The sequence below is a fragment of the Trachypithecus francoisi genome, unplaced genomic scaffold, assembly GCF_009764315.1.
Source record: "Trachypithecus francoisi isolate TF-2019V2 unplaced genomic scaffold, Tfra_2.0 Lachesis_group0, whole genome shotgun sequence".
Lineage (NCBI taxonomy): Eukaryota > Metazoa > Chordata > Mammalia > Primates > Cercopithecidae > Trachypithecus > Trachypithecus francoisi.
Genome location: NW_022681453.1, coordinates 62408187 through 62427672, shown reverse-complemented (window position 1 = coordinate 62427672; position 19486 = coordinate 62408187). Strand labels below are relative to the sequence as shown.

The following is a 19486-nucleotide window of genomic DNA, read 5'->3' as shown; positions in this document are numbered from 1 at the left end:
CCCTTTTTTGACAAGGAGATGCCTAGACTCCTCTCTGGCTTCCCTACCTCTGGGTCCTTCAATCAGTTATGGTCTAGATTGAGCTGCTGTAGCAGAGAGGCCCCCAGATACAGTGGCATACATAAGAAAGACTTGTTTCTCTTTCATAGAACTGTCTAAAGGTAGTCCAAGGCTAGTGGGAGCTCTGCCAGCCTCAGCAGCCTTGGATGCAAAGTGGTTGCTCCATTTCTCTCCAGTTCCTGAACAGTGTGAAGGGGACATGGGCCATGTGAGTGCATACCCATTTGGCTCTTTTATGGTCAAGACCAGAACTGGGCTCCGTCATTTCTGGACATATCTTGTTGGCTAGAAGAGAGTCACATGACCACTGCTAGTGACAGGTTGTTTAGGAAATGTCTAGACAGTGTAGCTGGATGCCCAGCCAAAGCTCCATACCAAAGGAGGAGGAAAGAATGGCTATGGGGGGACAACTGGAAATCTACCACTGTTGTTTGTTGCCTCTTCGTTACCTCTTGAAAACTCTCACATCCACCTTGGCCCGATGTCTGTTCAGGGCTTCTGTTCTCTAGATGCTGGTTGGCCACACCTCTCCTGGTGCCTTCAGGGACCTCAAACTGAGGACGTCCAGTACAGAACCTGTCTTCTCTCCATACCTGGGCTTGAATCATTTACAAAACATTGAACAATTGGGATAGCTGCTCAATTCTCCACATTTAGCAGTGAAGGGGTCCTCGAGAAGGCACAATGCTGTTAATTCTGCCCAGACATTCATGGGGGTTGTTTCTGAGGAACAAGCAAGGAATATCCCACAGAGTTGTCTTTGACTATTTTCTCCTTGTGCTCACCTGGCCTTCCAGGCAGCTGACCTCAGAGCTTCCACCGAGACACCAGATGTGTGTGTTTCTGTTTGGAAGATGATCTGTCAAGATGCCACCCGTGGCAAAGCACACAGCTCTTCCCCTGGCTGGCTGTCCAAAGTATGGCCCTGGCCAGACCTCAGAGAGGGACAGTGTTTTCCACCAGATCAGACAGAATTGGAGAGAAGTGCTCCAGAGTTGGCGACTCCTCCTGGGAGTTGCTTCAGGATGAGGACTGAGATGGAGGTTAAGCCATGTGGCCTTTGGTGCTAGAGACTCTGCTAGGGGCTGGCCCTGGCTAGGCATGGCTGCCTCTGGGCCTGAGTCTTGAGGGCCTGGACACCCCTGGCATGAGAGGCAAGTTCCCAGAGCTTTCTCCCAAACCTCCCTGTAAATGAGCAGACCCACCTAGCTTTAATGCTAATTCCTTTTGCAATGAGCCTGAACTTCCTTGTTTCCCAGTTAAAGCCAGCCCATTAACACTGCCCCATCTGTCACCATAAATGGAAAGTTTTTCTAACAGGTGGGCAGGCAGTTCTCCCATGCTAATGAGGAATCGATGAAGTTCCTCCAGGGACTGACATTATGGCTATGGGCCCTGCCTTTGCTGTCTGCACAAGAAGGCACAGCTGAGGAAGGGCAGTTGGTGCCCTCTGCTGACCCCAGCACAGCCGTCTTGACCTCTTGAAGCTCTGGAAGGGTAGGAGAGAGAAGAACGGTGGTCTAAGGCTTCTCATCTTTCTTGCCCTCTGGCTTTCCCTGGAGTCCCTACTGGTAGGGCTGAAAAGGAATGTGTGTTTTTCTTTTGTGTCCAGGCCTTGCAGGGCATCTGGGGGACTGTTTTTTTTTTGTTTTTTGTTTTTTCTTTTCTTCTCTGGGCCTCTGGTTGCACTTCTTTTCCTCACTAAGAATTTGCCACCGTGTGTGGTAGCTCATGCCTGTAATTCCAGCACTTTGGGAGGCAGAGGTAGGCTGATTGCTTGAGGCCACAAGTTCGAGACCAGCCTGGGCAACATGTCAAAACCCTGTCTCTACAAAAAATACAAAAATTAGCCGGGCGTGATGGTGCACACCTGTGGTCCCAGCTACTGGGGAAGCTGAGGCACGAGAATTGCTTGAGCCTTGGAGGTCGAGGTTGCAGTGAGCCGAGATCATGTCACTGCACTCTAGCCTGAGTGACCCTGTCTCAAAAAAAAAAAAAAAAAAAAAAAATGGTGCCTCCATTGCCCTAACTTGATTTTTGTCTGCTCCCCTAGGGTAGCCAGATTCTGCTCCTTTGCTGGGACCCTCTGGCCAGAGCCGACCCGGGTTTTTAGGGTTTTAGAGTGTGAGTTTTTTTTTTTTTTATTCTTCTTCTGTTATGTCTAGCAGCTAGGATTGGAGGCTGTGGTATGGTGTGAATTCAGGAGCCGGGTTGCCTGGGGTGGAATCCTGCTTCCCAGTTGTGCTTCCTGAGGAGGGCACTGAATCCTCTGTGGTCCCTGCTGGTGATCCTGTCTCTTCCCTGGATAGTCGTAAGACTTCTTGAGATAGGGGACAAGCTTAGAGCAGCACCAGGTGCACAGCACATGGAATGTGCCTGTACTGCCCTCTGAGGTTTACCAGTTACGCCCCTCCAAGGCCCTGTACCCTGTCCACCTCCAGGACATGGCCTCATGCATAGTAAAATTCACTTATCTAATGGCCATGTAAAAATCACAGCTTTTAGGCCAGAGTCTTAGGATGAGGCCAGAGCTTAGAACCTGTGTGTGTGAGTAGGGGCACTCTAGGACTAGCATTTTGGAATTGGCATTCCTGTCCCATGCATTTCCTGTGCTTCACTGGGGACAGGCTCTGGGTGCAGGAGCTGTTTGGGCTTAGAAAAGGTGGGGAAGAAGGCTAGCCTCTGAGAATGCTGAGGATGCAGCTGACTCCTTCCTATTTTTCATTTGTCACTGGTCCCCAGAAAATGGTTTTCTCCAGTAGTTCTGGTTATTGCCACAGCCTGAGAGAACCCCACTGTGCCTTGTGAATGAAGTCCTGGAACTGTTGGCAGGACTCTGGTCACAGCAGCCTCTCTTCTGGGATCTGGTCTCTTCCCGTTGTGTGTGAGCAGAGCCCACTAGGTGGCAGGCCTGGGCCACTCGTTGACTGGAAGGACAGGCGTGCTGGGAGAAGGTCTTGGGCAGGGTGGGGAGAAGGCCCCTTCCCCTGATGTCATCCTCTGAGGGCCTGTAACCTGATAACTTTGAGACTGATTAAATCTAGCTGAGGAGGCTGAAAGGCCCTCTACCCAAGGCCTGATCTTTCATCTCCTGTCCTCTTTTTGTTGGGAGACCTGGCTTTTTGGTGTTATCTGACCTCCCTTTGTTGTGGCTACCCTCGGGGGGCAGGTGCAGATGACCAGCTTTGTACTGCCCTGTGGGGATTTAGCATCCCATTCTCCCTGCCCCTTTAGTGCGGTTTGCTGAGGAAGGGCTCCCTTTTCTCTCGCCCTGTTCTCCTCCTCATCCAGAAAGTTACTGATGGCTTGTCTTGGATCCAGAAAATGTGGAGAAGGAGCAGTTGGGATTAGATGAGGAAGGAGAAATGTTGGGGTTTTATGATGGGCTGGGCTGGGGCATTGACTCCTCAACCCCAGCTACTTTGTTCCTAGACCTCATAAGTCACATTGTCATTGCCAGGTACCCAAGGTTAAGGCCAAATTAAGAACTGTGTCTGTGGACTGCTTCCCCAGCTGGCAGAGGGGTGGGGGATAGGAGGATTCCTCGCACTAGGCCTTCTCTTGGTAGCTGGTGGCACCCTTCAAGCGCCTTTTCCTTGGCTGCTTTGTGCAAAACAAGCAGATTCTGACTTTCTTGTGGGCGGATGGACTGTCACACGATTTTGGCAGCCAAGGGGATTTTTTCAGGGCCCAGGGAAGGGACGTGGAGCAAACAGCTAACATAGCAGTGACTTGGACTTCACATGGCAAGCAGCTCTTGCATGAAGGAACCTCAAGTTGGCATCTGTATATGGCCATGCTTGCTTATTTCTGTGAAGAAGCCAAGGTCTGTCAGCAGGAGCTGTGCAGTCCTTTTGCCCACCTGGAGGTTGAGGAGGAGGGGCACTGAGGCTCTCATAGCTGGGTGCAGATCATTCCAAAGACATTCCAGGAGCATGCTGCAGCCCGCCTGCATGCCTGCCATAGCTCCAGCTTGTAGACCGGCCTTGGGGTGGAGTTCTCTGTAAACATTGGATGGGGCCTCTGTAGAACTGGCATCAACAGAGAGTTTGTCTCAACCTTATTGGGACCTTGGCTAGCGTTCTCTTCCCAGATAAAGATCAGTGTTCTGCCTCTCTTCTTGCCTTCTCTTCATCTGTCCTTGCCCCCGTCTCTCTCTCTGGTATACAGGCGCATTGCCCAGGGCTTCATGGGCTGCCTTTCTGCAGCAGTGGGTGAAGAGAGGGCCCATGGTCTTGGTTCTTCCTGCTCTGTGGGCTGCAATTCTCCAGGAAGAGTCTGGGTGGCAGTTGGCACCGAGGGCTGTGGTGGGCATATGCTGAGCCTTGTTTGAAGTGGTACCACCACGTGGCCTGGAGAAGCTCAGTAGTACCTGCTTTCCCTGAGAGGGGTGGAGAGGAAAGGGATTGCCAGGCTTGAGTGTTTATTGGGAAGGTGATGTATAAATTACATGTGGAGGTGGGGGATCCTGTTAGAATATTCACATGCTTCCTTAGAGTCCCAATAGCATTGACATCCTTGTGACCCCGATAATCTCTGGTTTGTCCACATTAGTCCATAAAATAGTCATAGCAGTTAGAGCTATAGTTCTTTGGATCATAGTCTGAACTGCCTTGAGAGGAAGTAGCAGGTAATAGAAAAGGTTAAAAGAATCTCATCTGTGTTACTGAAACAAGTTGTATGACCTTGGTTAAGTGTCTCTGGGCATCACTTTCCACATCTGTAATACAGGGACAGCAATATTGACTTCACAGGGTTGTTGCAAGGATCGAGTGTAAATATCTTCAAAGTGCCTAACTCAGTGCTTCACCTACCATAGGTCCTAGAAAGCAATCATTCCCTCCAGGAGATGATGCCAGCAGCTGGCTGTGTCAGCACATGCTGCCCTTCAGCCCACAAGCCATGTACCCAGCCCTTTGGGATCATGCAAATCTCCCTGTGGACATCTGTGCCAGAACACCCAGTGGCACCCCTTGTGGCTGAGCTCTTTCTAAGGTACCAGCTGTTGGCAGAGGAGCAAGCTGGGGTAAGGAGGCGAGCCTGTCCAGGAACATTCTTTCTTTTCCTCTCCAAAGCAGGCTGTGTCTAACAGCTCAGCTTCCGAAGTGAAAATCCAGCGTCCTCCTCCTAATTGGTTTTCAGGGGAGATTGATTTTTGTCAGTGTAACTGCTGCTAGGAACCCTGATGTCTCTCTCCTTAGGGATCATGTCCCTCCAGATGAATTTTGCTTTTAGCCCCCATCGAATCCACTTGCCACCTTTTCTAGCAGGACCTGTTTCGGAGCCCTGGAGGTGAAATGGTAGGCACCTTTGGCGCTTCGGCCTTTGAAGGCTGTCCCTCAGAATGTCTTCAGGCTAAGAAGCTGATGGGCAGGAAGGGCAGTGGCCATAAGGAGGGAGTGCAGCTGCTGCCAGTCTCCTGGGTCTGGCATCTTCCCGCTGGGGGCAATGAGTTGTCATATTCTAAAATCCTGGGGAAATGGGGAGTGTGGACAGAATCCAAGCTCCTCGAGTACCTGAAGAACAATGGCCTGGAAAAGAGGAGGCCAGCTGTGTTCTGGCTCTAGCGAGGGCAGAGGACAATGGATTGGGCATAAGCAGTGCCAGACAAGAATGTGAGGAGGGAGAAGGGTTCAAAGAAATCAGAGTTGACAGCTTTCCTCAGGACCTGTCCTGGATGGCAGGCAGCATCTTTGTCTTCAGTCGGGAGGAGAGGTACCAGGAATGATCAACAGCTGGGAATGAGTTTTTGAGGTTTCTGTGTCCATCTAGCTCAGCCCTGTCACTGTATAGGGCAGCCCGAGGCCCAGGGTGAGGCTAGGTGGCCTGTCCCAAGAACCTGAGTGAGTGCCCATGTCTGCAAGTCCCTGGGCATGTGTCTTGGGGCCCTGGGTAACATCCCTGGCTGGAGGGTCATCTCTGAGGCTCTGCAGCACAGCAGGTATGAGGAAGTATCTTCCACACTGTTTCTTGAAATCCTGTCATTTTACCAGACTCCCCAGAGAGTCTGCAATATATCTGTATTTCAGTCACTGTAGTTCTCTTTTTGGCAGCCCGATTATTTAGGCCTGACAGGTAGGCACAACTGTCTCATTAGATGCAGATATATTTGTGTGACTTAAAAAAATGGAACATTCCATTAGTCTAAAAAAAGATACCAGTGGCTCCCCTTTTATTCTTGAACTCAATGTATCAAAATTTGTGGTCATTAAATTTATGAGATGGGAATGAAGTCATGGCTTGTACCTTCTTATTGTGAAATATCCAGGTGTTGGTGGCGCTGTTATCTATGTGTGTGTGTGCACGCCTGTGCATGTATGTGTGTGTGTGTGTGTGTAGACACAGCCATTCCTTATGCTGCTGTCCTGGATCAGGTGCTTTGTGTAGGTTTTCTCATTTGATTCTCACAGTGCCCCTTTAGGTAGGGGTAGTGTTGCCCCTTTTTGCAGATGACTTTGAGGCTCTGGGAGGTTAGTAAACTGTCCAGGGCTATACAGTGGGTCTGTGCAGGGCTCGGAGAGAATCCCTGTTGCAGCAGCTGGTTGTCTGTGGGTACTGGTGCTAGAGAGCCTGATGGACATTGCAGCTGGAACACAGGACAGAGTTTCCCACTGTGGTCATGATTCTTTACCAGCCCCTCTGCCCACCTCTACCTTGGACCCATAGCTTAGAATCTGGTGCTGGGAAAGGTAGAGAGAGGAAGTAGAGATTGCAGAAGCCTCTTGGGTGATTCTGTAAAATACACCCACTATTGAGAATCAATGGTTTTTGTAAAAGGAGGAAGATAAATGTTACTAAAATGCTTCTCCTTTGTCTCCAATAGAGCTGCCTGGGGAACCACAGGCTGCTGGAGAGCCTGGCCTCCTGAAGGGAGGGTTTCCACTTGTTTCTCACCCCAGCTGGACCGTGGAGAGCTTTTTCCATTCTGATGTACATGCTGTATGCTGTAAGGCAGGGGGGAAGTGGAATGTGTAGCTCACCAGTGTTTTTCAGGATTGCTTCCTTTTATAAATCCAGGTCTCCCTACTCTGTCATACCCACACCATAGGCTGATGGTCCTGGATAACCTTGAGCAAATTACCAACACTCTGTGGCCACAGTTTCCTCAGTTGTAGTATCAAGCAGCCTCACAGGGCATGAAGACTAAATGGGAAATCTTTCATTTACCTGTTCATTCAACAGGTATTTATTGAAGATTCTGTGCACCATGCTCTGTTCCAGGCATTGGGGATACAACAGAGCAGAACAAAGCTCTTACCCTTTAGCGCTTGTGTACTAGTTGTATGGAATGTAAGGAGGGAGAGATAGTAAACAAGTAGATAATAGGTCAGTGGTAAGTATGAGTGGTTAACCTTAGTCTGGTTATCTACTTGTGTCTTGTTAATTAAAGCAGGAATCACTTCATGTATGTTTGTTTTCACCTGTATCCTCGTGCACTTGTAAATTAACTGGTGGTATTACAGCTTTCTACCTCTTCCTCCTTTCTTTTTTAGCATAGGGAAGAAAGCCTGAACAACCACACATGTATTTGTTTTTCTTGATAAAATCGCAGGTTGTATAGGTTGAGCCCCCCAGATCTAAAAATCTGCTGTCTAGAATGCTCCCAAATTCAAAACTTTTCAAGTGCTGACATGACACTCAAAGGAAATGCCCTTTGGAGCATTTTGGATTTTGGGTTTTCTGATATGGGATGTTCAACGTAAGAATAGTGCAAATATTCAGAAATCACAGAAAATTCAAAGTCTGAAACACTTTGGTCCCAAGCATTTCAGGTAAGGGAAACTGACCCTGTTCTTAGGGACTTTGTCATCCTGTCTGGAAGAAGTCTAGGGGAAAATCCTTAACAACACTAAAGCAGTGATGAGGTGGTGGTGGGGCAAGGGGGCTGAAAAGGAAGACGGAAAATATTGCTCTGGAAAGACAACTTTAAAAGTAAAGGGCTTTGTTTATGGTGTATAGATCATTGGGAAAGTAGAGAAAGTGAACACAGACTTCTTCAGCAAGCTCAAACTAGTGCCAGGAGGCATTTTGCAAAGACTGAAGAATAGGAAATGCCACTTTTGCTTATTGCGTAGATATCTTGAGGTAGGTACCATGAGGTGGTACAGGTTAGAAATCTAAGCCAGTTTCAAGAAAACTGGTGTGAAGCAAACTTCATACCTTCTGGACAAGTAGGCCCCAGAAACGAGTACGGCGTTGTAAGAAAACACAGCAGGGATTGGTGAGCACCTGGGCACCGCAGAGCTCTGGGAGTATGAGCCCAGGGGTGCCCAGCTGCCAACAGGGGTATCTATGTGAATTTTTGGGTGTCAGCAACTAATACAGACTTTAAAAAAGAAGAGGGAGGAGGAGGAAGAAGAATAAGAAGAAACTGGTATGGTATAAATAAAACAAATCTGAAGGCTCCATGTGATCCAGTGCCCTACCAGATTATAAACTGGTTTGGATAAACCCACTCTCAGGTCTTTTGGTGGAAGGCAGGTTTTTGGTAAGTTTTTGAGCTGGAATTTAGTAGCAGATGAACTCTTGGGCAAGCCCTCTGTGGCCCAATGATAACCTTCAGTTTGCATCTGTGAAAGAGACCACTACCAGCTGCTCCACGTCTGTGGGGAGCTTTGAAATCTTGATTAAAAGGCCCCAGCTAAATAGAGAAGATGTTTCTGGTGTATTGACAATCTTTCTGTGGCCATCAGCGCCCATCAGTAGGTCCCGCCCCCAGCGTCCCTTCCAGCCTGTAGCTGTGTCTGCTATTTTTAGCTCTTCTGCAACTCCATTAACCATATCCACTTCCTCATGCCACTTGTCTGTATGTTTAATTATGTAAATGGCATTACAAATCACAGTGGTGTTGAACTACATCTCATTTCTCACAGCAAATCAAAGCATGTTACACTGTGTCTTTTTGGCCATTCGTTCAGTCTGAAGGTAGACACAGTGGAGGATGATTGCTTTCTTCTTGTGAGGAAGATGAGTTGGGAAAATGGACGTTTTGGTAAAAGTGATTTCATGGGATGCATGTGGGATTGCACTAAGCGGTTGACTTTTGTTCTTTTAACTTAAGATAATGTCTATTAAGCCAGTTCTTTGCTGTTTCATTTTTAGCAGTTGGCTTTAATTCTCAAGCCACTCTCAAGTTTGTAGGTGAGCAAGGAGATGTGTGCAGTCTTTGAACTATAGGAGGAGGACGAATGGAGCCAGTAAGACTTTCCTTTGCCAGGTCACTTGTAGGAGGGATGCGTCTGAGACCGCCCTGTGTCCTCCTCTCTCATTACCTCAGTGCCGGAATGCGTTCTTTTAGAAAGCCACCCCTTCTGTCTACCCTGCGTCACTTATGTTGTAATTGAAGCTCATTTCCTTTTAACTGATGTTCAGTAAAGAATACCCTTCCTGGAATAAGTCTTCGTTTTGTGCTCTGCTTTGGATCACATCTGTGGGCCCTGTGTGCTTTCTCACTCTCCGCTACCTCTTGCTCTCAGCTCACCAGCATGGTCAGGTCTGCCTGTTCTCGCCAGTCCAGTCCTGTGGCCTCCTGCAGCCCTGCCACCTTCTACCAGCAGCTCTCATTTCTCATTGCCTGTTCATTTGTGGTGTTCTTATAATCCAGTGGTTAGCCCTACTACTCTTCTGAAATGATTCACTCAGATCCTTTCCTGCCTTCCAAAGCCAGAGTGTTCTCCAGGTCTCACTCTACCTGTATTGTTATTGAGTCATGTAAGAGTTACTTGGATATATTGTAATTTCATCCATAAATACTTGAGTATGCATCTCATCCCCTTAAGAACAAGAACATTCTCCTGTCTCACCACAATAAGATGATTGTACTTTCTACCTAACATATAGGCTACATTCAGTTTACCTTGTAGTCCCAATCAAGTCTTTTGTAGTCGTCTTTTGGAATTCCAAGATTCAGTCAAGTACATGCATTTCTTATAGTTGCTGTGTCTCTCTTGCGTGCTTTAATCGAGTAGAACAGTTTTCCCAGGCCTTATTTAGTCTTTTATGACATTGACGTTGAAGATCCCAGCTAGACTGTCTCTACAAAACCACTTGGATTTCTCTGATCTTTTCGTCATGATGAGGTTCAGGTTAAATGTTTTGGTCAAATAGGTGCTACCAGGTGCCTTTGTGCTCTTCTCACTGTATTGCATCAGGAGATACATGATGGCAGCTACTCTCACTCTTGGCACCATTAAATCTGATTACTTGGTTAAGGTGGTTTATACCACATTTTGCTATGGTAAAGGTCTGTTCTTGCATTACTGTGATGAAATACTTGAGGCTGCGTAATTTATAAAGAAGAGGTTTAATGGGCTCAGGGTTCTGAAGACTATACAGGAAGCATGGCACTAGCATCTGCTCACTTTTGGAGAGGCCTCAGGAAGCTTTTACCCATGGTGGGAAGGCAAAGCGGGAGCAGGCATCTCACATGGTGAGAACAGGAGCAAGGGCTGCGGAGGTGCCACACACTTAAACAACTAGATCTTGTGAAAACTTGCTCACTATGGTGAGGACAGCACCAAGCCACGAAGGATCTGCCCCATGACCCAAACACCTCCCATCAGGCCCCACATCCCACTGGGGATTACATTTCCACATGAGATTTGGGTGGGGACAAATGCCCAAACTATATCAGGTACCTGTTCCTTTTTGAAATTAGTAAGTAATCTTTGGGTTGATGCTTTTCTAGTGTGTGGGATATCCTGTTTCCAGCCTTTCATCCAATAATTTTCTGCCCATTGATGATTCTTGATTTTTTTTTTTCAGTTCTTCTATTGTGGTAAAATATATATAAAGTAAAATTTGCCATTTAAATCATTTTTAAGTATACAATTCATTGGCTTTAATTATACTCACAATGTTGTGCAACCATCACCACTCTCCTTTTCTAGAACTTTTTCATCATTCCAACATCAAACTGTACCCATCAAACAAAAATTCCCCATTTCCCATATCTTCAGTCCTGTCAACTACTGCATTCTACTCCGTCTCTGTGAATTTCACTACTCTAGGGACCTTATATGAGTGGAATCATAACAGTATTTGTCCTTTTGTAACTGGCTTATTTCACTTAATATAATGCCTTCAAGGTTTATCTGCATTATAGCATGTGTCAGAATTTCTTTCCTTTTTAAAGCTAAACAATAGACCATTGTATGGACAGGCCACATTTATTCATCTGTTGATGGACACTTGAGTTGTTTCTACCTTTTGGCTGTTGTGAGTAATGCTGTGAACAAGAGAGGGCAAATATCTCTTCAAGACCCTGCTTTCAATTTTTTTTTTTTTTTTCTTCATTTGGAGACAGGTCTTGCCCTGTCACCCAGGCTGGAGTGCAGTGGCACCATCATAGCTCACTGTAACCTCAAACTCCTGGGCTCACGTAATCCTCCTGCCTCAGCCTCCTGAGTAGCTGGGACTACAGATGTGCACCACCATGACCACCTAATAAAAAAAAAAGTTTGTAGAGAGAGGATCTTGCTCTGTTGCCCAGGCTGGTCTTGACCTCCTGGCCTCAAGTGATCCTCCTGCCTTGGCCTCCCAAAGCATTGGGATTATAGGCATGAGCCACTGTGCCCTGCCAATATATACACACACATACACCCATAAGTAAAATTGTTGGATCATGGATTAATTTTGTTTTAAATATTTTTAGAAACTGCCTTACTGTCTATAGCAGCTGCACCATTTTACATTCTTACCAGTTTCTCCACATCTTGGAGATGAGAGGTCCAGCTGTTCCACATCTTTGTCTGTCTCCATCTTCACATGGCATTCTTCCCTCTGTGTCTGTCTCTGTATCCAAATTTTCCTCTTCTTCAAAGGACACCAATTATATGACATTTAGGGCCCACTTCATTTCAACTAATTACATCTGTAAAGAATATAATTATGTATTTCCAATTAAGGTCACATTCTGCACATCGTAGCTCACTCCAGCCTCCAATGGCTGGGCTCAAGCAGTCCTCCTTCCTCAGTTTCCCAAGTATATGTGACTGTAGGCATGCACTACCATGCCTGGCTAATTTTATTTTTTAGTAGGGACAGGGTCTTGCTATGTTGACCAGTCTGGTCTCAAATTGTTGGCCTCAAGTCATCCTCCTGCCTTGGCCTCCTAAAGTGCTGGGATTACAAGTGTGAGCCACCGCACCCAGTCTTGTTAATTGTTCTTTAAATGCTTGGTAGAATTCACCACTGAAGCCATCTGGTTCTGGACTTTTCCTTGTTGGGAGGTTTTTGATTACTGACTTTGATTACTCTTGTTAAAGTCTTTTGAAATGTTCTATTTATTCTTGAGTCAGTTTAGGTTATTTGTGTGTTTCTAAGAATTAGTCCTTTTCATCCAGGTTATCCAATTTGTTGGCATATATTTGTTTATAATGCTCTTTATGTCCTTTTTATTTCTGTAGAGTCATTAGTAATGTCCCTATTTTTATTTCTTGTTTTAGGTATTTGTATTTGCTATCTTTTTTCTTTGTCAGTCTTGCTAAAGGCTTGTCAGTTTTGTTGATCTTTTAAAAGAAACAACTTTTGACTTCATTGATTATCTTTTGTTTTTCTATTCTCTGCTTCATTTGTCTCCACTCTAATAATCTTTATTATTTCCCTCCTTTTGCCAGCTTTGGGTTTAGTTTACTCTTTTTCTAGTTCTTTAAGGTATAAACTTAGGTTATTAGTTTGAGATCTTTCTTGTAATGTAAAGATGTATGCTATAAATTTCCCCTTGAGCACTGCTTTCTCTCTATCCTGTAAGTTTTGGTATGTTGTGTTTTTGTTTTCATCCATTTCAAGTTATATCCTAATTTCCCTGTTTTCTTCTTTGATAAATTGGTTGTTGAGTATGTAATTTCCACAATATTTGTGAATTTTTCAGTTTTCCTTCTCATTGATTTCTACCTTCATTTCATTGGGATTGGAGAAGATACTTCTTATGATTTCTGTCATCTAAATTTGTTGAAGCTTGTTTTGTGCCATATATGGTGGAGTGTTCTACATATGTCTGTTAAGTCTCATTGGTTTATAGTATTGTTCAAGTCCTCTGTTTTCTTATTAATCTGTCAAATTGTTTTGTTTATTATTGAGAATAGGGTATTGAAATCTTGAACTATTATTTTAGAACTATTTGTCCCTTTTATTTTATGAATGTTTGCTTCCTATACTTTGGAGCTCTGTTTTTCAGTGCATGTATATTTATACTTGATATATCTTCTTGATGAATTGACCCTTTTGTTAACATACATCCTTTTTTGTTTCTTGTGACTATTTTCTACTTAAAGTCTACTTTTTTCTGCATATTATTATAGCCACCCAGCTCTTTTAGTTATTTTGCATACTTTCAGTTCCAACCTATATGCCTTCGGATCTAATGTAATTCTCTTGTAGACAGTTTATGTATCCATTCTGCCAATCTCTGCCTTTTGATTAGAGTGTTTAACACATTTACATTTAAAGTAATTATTGAGAAGGAAGGACTTATGCCATTTTTGCTATTTGTATAGCTTTTGTTGTCCCTCAGTCCTTCTATTTCTTTTGTATATAGTTGATTTTTCTAATGTAGTTCATTGATTTGATTCCCTTCTGCTTTCATCCTTTCCTTTCCTTTCGTTTCTCCTTCTTCCTTTCCCCTTTCCTCTTTCTCCTTTTTCTTTTCCCTTTTCTTTTCCTTTTTCTCTCTTCTTCCTTTCCTTCTGCTCCTCTCCCTTTCCCTCTTCTCCCCTTTTGTTCCCCTCTTCTCCCTCCCCCTCCTCTTTCAACAAGATTGTCCTTTGTTGTCCAGGCTGCAGTATAGTGGCATGATCATAGTTCACTGTAATCTCAAACTTCCGGGCTCACACAAGTGTGCCTCAGCCTCCTAAGTGCCTAGGCCTACAGGTGTTTGCCACCATGCCCAACTATTGTTTTTGTTTGTTTATTTGTTTGTGTTTTTTTAAAGATGGGGTCTTGTTATGTTGTCCAGGCTGGTCTTGAACTCCTGGCCTCAAGTGATCCTCTTGCCTTGGCCTCCCAAAGTGCTGGGCTTACAAGCGTGAACTACCGCACTCATCCTCATTTTTTTTTTAGCGTATATTCTTCAGATACTTTCTTTGTGGTTACAATGGGGATTACAGTTACCATCCAACATTCTAAGAATCCAGTGGAATTGATATCAGTTTAACTTAAAATCTGTGTCAATTCATGGAGACAGAAAGTAGAATAGAAGTTACCAGAGTCTATGGGAGAGGAAGATGAGGAATTATTGTTTAACCAGTAAAGAGCTTTTGTGCGGGATGATGCAAAAGTTTTGGAAATGTTTAGTGGTGGTAATTACTCAGCATTTTGGATGTACATAATGCTGAAATTGTATGCTTTACAAAGGCTTAAAATGGCATATTTTATGTATGTTTTACCACAGTGAATAAAGCTAAAAACAACTAACTATGCTCCTATATAGCTCTGCTCCCCTATTTATGTTATTGTCACAAATTATATTTTTATACACTGTGTCCCAATAATATACATTTATAATTTTTTGTTTTTTAAACAATGATGTCATTTATTTAAAATGTTTACTCCAAGAAATATATATATATAAAATAAGATATATATATATATAAAATATAAATGTGTATACATATATAATAAGACAATTAACAGCACTAAACCAGGCACCTTCAACCAAATCACAATCTTCTCTTTGATTCCCCTTCATGCTAATCCTCTTTCAAATTTTTTTCCCTGAGGTGGAAGACCAGTCAGATGCCCATGGGGTCAGCGCCAAGCACGTTCCCAGCCGGGCAACTGAGTACCTTTCTCTAGGAGTGCACGACGCCCTTCCCCCCAGCTCCTTGTTTTAAAGGATTTAACTAGGAATTCATTTTTCGATCTAAGCTAAAAGGAGGTGCGGTTCAAGGCCGTCTTCACTTCGACGGGCCCTTTCCTGCTCCAGTCCCTGGCTAGGGTTCTAGAAGAGGCTGGCTGCCAGGTTTACGTGAGGCTGCCGGAAAATCTAAGTCCAACTCCACCCAGGGCAGCCCCTGCAAAGTTGGGACCTCGGATGCTGCGTCCTCAACCCTCTCAGAGACCACGACTCAAAGGAGAGACTTCAAGGATTCCAGGAGCACAGGTGCCTGGGCTGCGTTCCAGGAAAGAGACCTGTCCAGGAAAACGGATTAGGTTGTCGCATGGAAGCATGAGTCAGAGATAGTGGTTTTGGGGTGATTTAGACAAATTAGGTTAGTTTGGCAAAGCTCTGAAGTGGCAGAAGCTTCTCCCCTGGACTACTGATTGAACACAGAACATCTAGAGATGTGCCTGGCGTCAGACTAAGTCTTGGAGAGATGCAGGCCAGTCTGCTCCCACAGGGCCTTGGGACTGGCGGGACAGACACTGCTACGTGCCCTCCAGGGCAGGAGTCACAGTAAGGAGTGACTGGGGTGGAAAATAGGGAAATAAGCAACAACAACTAGATCATTTTTGGCATTTTAACATGGAGACAGTGACAAGTGGTAATAATAGCAAAAGAAAAAAAAAAACTCGAAGAGACCAATATTTAACTTTCCCATCCACCCAAGTCTCACATTTAAGTTCTATTTTCATCTGCCCCATAAGCACCACTGAATTAAAAAAACATATATATTTTAAAGCACCCAAACCAGTCCAGACCCTCTGGAAACCACGAGCCCCAGCCAGAGCTGTGGGCTGGGTCCAGGTGAGAGGAGGGTTCCAGGAAACGCACCTTGTAAGTCACTCAGCACAGCGAGCTTGGGCACGGGCACTTGACGGGGACGTGGGTGGCAGTCACAGCATCCGTACTGACACGCAAGGAAGGACACTCTGGTAATCCCAATTATTTGGTACCAGAGCCAAGCAAACATGACTAAAGGGAGCTGGGTCAGCAGAACGGTACCCCGAGTCTCAGCAACATGATGGCCTGTGCGAGGCAGGATCCAGGCAGGAGAGAAAAGGAGACCAAAGCACAAGGCGACCAAGGCTGGTACGGAAAGAGCTGATCCTTCTTGCAGGGACTGGAGAATGCCCACTTGACTGCTGGCTGATCAATCTCTAATTGGTGAGTGCATGTGACAAGGCTCAGCCCTGGTTCCACAGGGAGCCATGAAGCTGACTCAGCTGATACAAATGTTCCCACCTCTGCCCCACCCCCAAGTCCCCATGGTTCCACCATCACCTGATTTTCATTTGGACTTCTTTAACAGCTAGAGTAGATATAAATGGCTAAACACAGACCCTGAGTCCCCGTCCAGGGGGGACACAGCAGATTACAGGCAGCCAAGGGGAGAAACAGAACGACATCGGCTTAGGCCAGTCTGCAGGAAAAAGCAGGAAAGGAGGACCCGGAAGCTTCTGAAGCACGCGAGCATGATTTCGGATGGAGGCAGGCTGGAGACTTTGCCTGTCTGCTGCTGGTTCCTGTAAGGGACATTTTTTCTGATTAAATGGCGATTCCTCTTCTATGTCGCATCCGCTTGGATCACGATGCCAATTATAACTGGAAAGGGGTGTTTTGGGAGTGTTTTCATGAGAGGAAGAAAGAAAAAACTTAAAAAAAAACCTAGATTGCTCAAAGTTTCTGCCTCTTTTGTAGGAAAGGTAAGTCAACTATGAGTAAGTATTTTAATTCGACATTAAGGGGGAAAAAACATACTTTGGAAGGCGTACGAAAAAAAGGTAAATGTTGGATCACTTGTAAAACGGAACCTCATGGAGTCTAAACAAAAATGCACCTTCGGTCAACTTTTGCTTTTTTAAATTCCTCGTTTGACTTCCCATCGCAGTGAACATGGAAATGACAGCTGCCACGAGAGGTGTAGACTCAGAGGAGTCTCTGGGAGCCTCAGAGGGTTCGGCAGTTGTATTCTGGGTTTCTTGATCTTCTCTTTCTTGGTCTCACTTTTGTCTCTTGCTATCACCAAGGAGTGTGAGTAGCCCATGGTGACCTTCTCTGAGAAAACGCCATCGAGAATCTTCACCTCTTGGGCTGCAGTGCAAGACTTGGGCTTATGGTCCCCATAGCCCAGTTCCCCGAAGGTCGGTGATGGGCCCCAGCTGATGGTGCTCTCTCGTTGGTGGCCACGATGATGCTGTTCTTCCTATAAGTCAGGCTCTGGATTCTGTAGCCACAGAGGTCCTGCACTGCTTTTGGGTACGTGGTAGATTCACGGGAGGTGTTGGTGGCCTCCCAGAAAAACAGACCACCCACTTCACTGATGGCAAAGGACCAGGTGTAACCAGCATAGATCTGGGATGCCCCATGCCCGGGGAAGTCAAACAGCTTCACCAGGTGGAGGACCATCTCATCCTTCTGTTCTGCATGGCCCAGCCAGCCATAGCTACCAAAGCCCCAGGAGAAGACTCACTTCTGGGAGTCCAGGAACAGCGTGTGGTTAGTGCCACAGGCTACGTTTCACACAACTACATTTGGTACAAGCAGGATCTGTCTCGATGAAGATGGCCACTCACCGCGGAACCAGTCTGTAGTTGTACTCTATCTGCTGTGCCCAGGCGATGAACTTCCCATCCGAGTTGTGTCCCAGCTGACCATATTCATGGCACCCAAAGGAATAGAGGTTTCCTTTGCAGTCCATTATCATACTGAATTCAGCCCCACGGCCATTTTGGTAATTGGCTGGCCATTGTACATTATCTGTGCGGGGCTGGGGACGGCGTCTGTCTGGTTGCCAAGGCCCAGCTGCCCCATCTTATTCTCCCCAAACGCAAACACGGAGCCCATTTCCATCAAGGCCAAGGTGTGGTTCCGCCCATATGCTGCAGACACGATCACTTTGTAGCTGAGACCCTTGATGAGTCTGGGAGATTCTACTCTCTTGGTGTCACCATGTCCCAGCTGCCCTTTCTCATTCCTCGATTTCCAAAGAATCTTTCCTGACTTTTCCTCCCATGCTTGTTAGGTGCTCTCTTTTCTCTTCCGACCATGATTTTGCCACCAGGCACCTGTGTGTTGTTAGTTTACCCAAAGCATTTTCTATTTTTTATTTCTATTTATTTTCAACATTTAGGTTCAGGGGTGCATGCGCAGGTTTATTATGTAGGTAAACTGTATGTCACAGGGGTTTGGTGTACTAATAATTTCAGCACCCAGATAATAAGCCTAGTACTCAATGGCTGTTTTTTCTGATTCTCTCCCTCTTCCTACCTTCCACCCTCAAGTAGGCCCCAGAGTCTCTTGTTCCCCTCTTAGTATCCAAGTGTTTTCATTGTTTAGCTCCCACTTATAAGTGAGAACATGCAACCTTTGGTTTACTGTTACTGTGTTAGTTTGCTTAGGATAATGGCCTCCACCTCTATGTTGCCACAAAGGACATGATCTCATTCTTTTTTATGTCTGCACAGTATTCCATGGTGTACATGTACCACCTTTTGTTTGTCTAGTGTACCATTGATGAGTATTTAGGTTGATTCCATGTCTTTCCTATTGTGAATAGTGCTGCAGTGAACATATGTGATATAGTTTGGGTCTGTGTCCCCGCCCAAATCTCATGTTGACTCGTAATCCCCAGTGTTTGGAGGTGGGGCCTAGTGGGCAGTGATTGGATCATGGGGATGGATTTCTCATGAATGGTTTAGCACCATCCCCTTGGTGCTGTTTGTGTGATAATGAGTGAGTTTTTATGAGATCTGTTTATTTAAAAGTGTGTAGCACCTCCCCTAACCTCTCTCTCTCTCTCACTCCTGCTTCTGCCTTCTAAGACAGCTGTTCCCCCTTTGCCTTACACCATGATTGGAAATTTCCTGAGGTCTCTGCAGAAGCAGAAGCCACTATGCTTCCTGTACAGCCATGCACAGGAAGAACTTGTTCTTCCTGTGTACCTGTTCATCCTGTACAACAGAACTGGGAGCCAGTTAAACCATTTTTCTTTATAAACTACCCAGTCTCAGGTATTTCTTTATAGCAGTCCAAGAACGGACTAATACAATATGCGTGCGTGTATCTTTATGGCAGAACAATTTATATTCCTTTGGATATATACCCAATAATGAGATTGCTGGATTGAATGATAGTTCAATTTTAAGTTCTTTGGGGAATCTCGCCACATTGTTTTCCACAGAGGCTGAAGTAATTTACATTCCCACAGCAGTGTCTATAAGCATTCCCTTTTCTCCACAACCTCGCCAACATCTATTATTTTTTGACTTTTTAGTAATATTCTGACTGGTGTAAGATGGCAGGCATCTCATTTTGATTTTGGTTTGCATTTCTCTAATGGTTAGTGATGTTGAGCATTTTTTCATATGCTCTTTGGCTGCATGTATGTCCTTTGCCCGCTTCTTAATGGGGTTATTTTTTGCTTATTAATTTGCTAAAGTTTCTTATAGATTCTAGGTATTAGACCTCTGTCAGATGTATAGTTTGCAAATATTTTCTCCCATTTTGTAGGCTGCATGTTTACTCTGTTGATAGTTTCATTTGCTC

The 19486-nt window shown here is 45.3% G+C and overlaps 1 protein-coding gene and 1 pseudogene across 5 annotated transcripts in view; one reads left to right on the top strand and one right to left on the bottom strand.

Moving 5' to 3' along the window:
* Positions 1-19486, top strand: part of CHCHD6 (coiled-coil-helix-coiled-coil-helix domain containing 6) — a 239609-nt gene that overhangs the window by 45539 nt on the left and 174584 nt on the right. The window lies entirely within an intron of this gene.
* On the bottom strand, positions 16559-17953 carry LOC117084513 (annotated as a pseudogene).